Source organism: Condylura cristata, unplaced genomic scaffold, assembly GCF_000260355.1.
Source record: "Condylura cristata isolate star-nosed mole 26May11 unplaced genomic scaffold, ConCri1.0 scaffold00010, whole genome shotgun sequence".
In the NCBI taxonomy this organism is placed as follows: Eukaryota; Metazoa; Chordata; class Mammalia; order Eulipotyphla; family Talpidae; genus Condylura; species Condylura cristata.
This window is the reverse complement of record NW_004567111.1, coordinates 23,971,849-23,976,337: the sequence shown is the minus strand read 5'-3', so window position 1 is coordinate 23,976,337 and position 4,489 is coordinate 23,971,849. Positions and strand designations below refer to the sequence as shown.

At 33.9% G+C, this 4,489-nt stretch overlaps 1 protein-coding gene across 1 annotated transcript in view; it reads right to left on the bottom strand.

The window, feature by feature from the left end:
• Positions 1 to 4,489, bottom strand: part of KLHL1 (kelch-like family member 1) — a 215,918-nt gene that overhangs the window by 35,785 nt on the left and 175,644 nt on the right. The gene's annotated exons all lie outside the window — the stretch shown is intronic.

Here is a 4,489-nt window from a genome sequence, read left to right as displayed (position 1 = left end):
CAACAGAATCACACGTGAGATTCTAACCATCTTATTTATTATTAAAGATTCCAGCTTAAGTTTGTTGTTTATATTTTCGAAGTATGTGAGGCATAAGCAAATGCAAAACAAATACATAATCTTCAGGATGTTCCCATGGCAAGCTGTGATTAGCTTATCTCACTACTTACATAACAGTTGGGATTGGGCGGCACATCTGCTTTCTGGCTTCAACTGCCTGTTCTCTACTCTGTAAGTCTCAGCATTGAGAATCATTCCACTAAATAATACTGTTTGCACATAATGTAATTCTACTTTCTGTTCCATGACTTGCAGATTTCTGTTCCGTGTTGCATACTTAGTCATCCCAGTCTGTTCTCTCAGTAGAAACAACTGTTTAATATTGTGCATCCTTAGCAAACTTCAAAAATAAAAGAAATAAAAGACTTCCTAGACTTCCACATATTAAAATATTGGTGACGATGTTTTATCCATTGTCTTCAAGATGATCTTAAGCAGTAAGAATGAACTGCCTCAATTTCCTTTGATGAACCATTTGCCATTACCTTTCCATCTTAAATCATTAGGGTGAGACAGTTTAATATATCTTCTGTAAATTTCTAGATTTTAAATATCAAGGTTACAGATGCCTATTACAGACTTTTCCACTAATGACTGTTGTCTGTCATTTCAGGCTTCCATACATCACAGCAGCACTTGACCTGTGTTAGCATAGATTGTTAGCTGCTTCTAGTCAAAAGCAGTTATTAAAAATCTAAAGAGTGAACCAGCTGTACCTTTATTGTTGTTGAGAAGTGCTAACACTGAATCAGGTGCATACTTTTTTAAATTTTAAGTCTTCCTAAGTATCATAAAAATCATTTTGAGAGAATTATGTTTAATAACAATAATGCAGTTTTTTTTTTACTGTTTGAAAAAAAATCAAAACAATAGGGAGACATATGACTCCACATGTGGAAATGACTTCAGCACAGCAAATTCACTAAGCAATTTTCTTATTAACCTTAATATTGTACACATTAATTGCATTAAGACTTGCAACACAGGACACCATCCTGGGTTGTCATGGATCCAAAGAAACTAAGAAATGTTATTTTCAGAGGCAACAACAACAACAACAAAAAAAAGATTGATAAATCCCAGTCCTGCTATCACTATGTAACAATATTTAAATAAATAGAAACAAATATAAACAACACAAGAAACTGTACAGTATAAAAATGACTGCTTACAAATCCTGAAATTGCTTTTACTTATTGATTTTTTTTTTTCATTTTAGCTGGATATACACATTATTCCATTAAAAAGTTTTAGGCATTTTCCCATTGCCGTTTTTTAATTGATTGACATTGAGGTGCTTTTGTAGATCATAAACAGTGTTGTAAACCAAAGTTACCTCAATTTAAAAAAAGATTAATTTAAAAAATACCAGAATATCAGGAACTGAAACTGGTAAATTTTCTGCAGATTGTTGGAACATTCTTCTTGCCCTGTTAGTCTCCCTTTCTGTCTGATTCACTTGATGATATTCATATCTAGTTTACCTTTATTATGACTGTGAAATAGTATTGTGACTTTTAGATCAAGTAGGTTTACCTCTCAGGGGAAACTTACTAAGGGGAAACTTAGTTTTAGCACCAGATCCTACTTTCAAGGGCCAGTGTTCTAGAAGATCACCTAAGGGCCTTAGTTTTTCATCAAAGCCTAGTAAAAAGTATTCTTTATACTAAATGCACAAATTCTTAACACTAATGCAGAATACAGTGCTCAGTATTCATAGAATAACAAAAAAAGCATATATTTTTTGACTATTAGAAAATAGATTTTTATGACACAGTTTACAGTATGAAATTTTGCTTCCAGAAATGAGGAATAGATTAACTAAGAGTTTAATACATAACAAACAGGGTCCAGAATCTCTATGGCTGGATAAATAACTTTTATTTGTAGGAGAGCATTTGAAGTTAGTGTATGTAACTAAGATGTATTATACTTATGAAAGCTATACTTACTTGTTTTTTTCCTCACCATCTAATGGCACATTTTAGCATTCAGAAAATCCTTAATGAATATTTATTTGAATATAACTCAGTGGAATGTCAAAGTTTAGAATTCAGTGGGGAACAGTACCACAGGAAGCAGAAGACTATAGCAACCATATATGTGTATGCATGTGTGTCATTTCACTGATAGTGTGTATAAATGATTATGTAAGATAATATTTGTTGAGAAGGTCTTGGAATTTATCATTTATTTTCTCCTTTCTTTCCTTTCTTCCTTTTTTCTTTTGTTTTTGTATAGATTACTAATAATGTGTGTATATTTCATTATCTCATTTAAAAAAATAACTGATTCATAAAACTGAGTGTACAATTTTGTATATTTTTCCTCTGTAAAACTTTAAAGGAGCACCTTTTTAAAGAAACAGGCCTTCTCAATATTGTTTACCTTTCTGTAAACAAAATAAATAATGCAGCTTTGTAAGTAAAATATATGTGAATAGGACAAACATATACTGATATAATTAAAGAAACAAAAGTTCAGCTGAAGCAAGTGTTCATTTTAATGCAGTAAAGACTGACAGCTTAAAATGAGATTTTGCACATCTACTGGATTAGATCACAAATAAGTGCAAGGTTTCTTTATGCTGAAATTTTCCTCAGTCCATTCAGTGTTTGCTGGAGTAAAAGTTTCTAAAAGATAGGGGGGGGGATGATAATATATGTAATTTTGGATTCTCTTTCTTCATACACTCACTCAGGAATTTTATTAAATTTAATATTTTGTTTTGAAAATATTCTTTAACATTTTAATTTAACATCACATTTCTCCAGTATATGAGACCTCATGTCTTTTGTTCTCCTAGCCTGGTTGTGTTTCTAGATGCAATAAGCAATTCCCCCATCCTTTTCTCTGCTTTCAGTTCTAAGTAGAACATTCTCAGATTGCTGTAGTAACTTCTTTCCTCCTCTCTAATGTAAGAGGTTAGAAGTGGAGGAAGTGGAGTCTTTTTTTTTTTTTTTTAAAGCATCAGAGAATAAGACAACTAAACAATGTGTTAGGGCAGCTCAAACTTTTGCAGCTGAGTAATAGTTTTGCATTGCTCTTGGCAAAGAAACTATCAAATGGTCCATTTCTCCCATGAGGTCAAGAACTCTGTGCACATTCAACCATTTATCTTTCTTCTATCTTTCCAGACAGTGAAACCTTGCATTCTGACCTTCTTTAGAAACTCCTTTATCCCTACAATCTCAGGTTTATGAGAATAGTTTTGGAAATACACATTCCTGCTAAGATCAGCAGAATGAATAATGTCTATAGATGCTGTTTTTTTCTCCTTTCTTATTTGTGTGATACTTTGACTTAGCATTATGAACTTTGCCCATTATTAGTTTGAAGTGAAAATTCAAGAATTGTTAGTCTTTATTAACTCTCTTCCAAGTATGTGTACAGGGCTTCATAGTTTACATGATGATTTCATATTCATCATTATCATTAGGTTTCATCAGTTTAATCTTGAATTAGTTGTAAATCAGGAAACAGAGACTCACAGTTTAAATACTCAAATCATGTAAATCTTAGTAGGTTCACTACTCACAGATCTTTGAATCCAGATCCAGTTCTCCCTATCTACAGATTACTCTGTGGTTGAGTCAGCTGAATACTATCATTGATTCTTGGTGCCAGCTGATATATCACACTTTCTACAAATCTGTATTCTTTGCTCTCCACATAATTTTCAAAGTGGAATCAGTTACATTCTTAGATACACTTAGACTTTTCTACTCAGTAATATCGAAGTCAATGACCTTAATTAAGGTTTTCTCTGTCCATATTATCTGTTTCATCCTCTGAACAGCATTACCAGGTCTCTTCATGATGTTTTAATTTTTGTTTTATTAAAGATTTATTTATGCTTACAGAACTGGGTACAGGCTAGAGGTTTGGTGGGTGAGAGGATTCATCAGAGACAGAGTGGGGAGTAGAACAGTCAGATCTCCTGAAATACACTGCTGAAGGGAGGAGCAGCTGCTGAGACCCAGGGCCACCATGCCATGTGGATCAACTCCCTGGCAGGGAATCAAACTCAAACTGTAGTGGCTTCCGAGAGCTTTATAATGTGGTATTCTAACCCATTGTGCCACCAGGGAGAACTCTCAGATTTTTGGTTTGTTTGTTTGTTTTTGTCTTCTTTTTCATAGTTAATTGTATAGATAGCATGGATGTCATATTATGAAAACCATAATGCCAGCTTGAGGCTAACATTTTGTTATCTTAAACAACTCAATAATTTGATGCACTAGTCAACACAAGGATCAACACAAAACTTAAAAAAATAAGCTGCAAGGCCCTCCCTGGTGGCAGAGCGGGTTAAAGCACAGCACTTAGAAGCTAAAGCCACTTCCACATGAGTTCGATTCTCGCCTGCCCCGGAGGTGACCACATAGTGTGGCAGATCTCTCCTGACCTGCCCGCTGCTCCCCTCAGC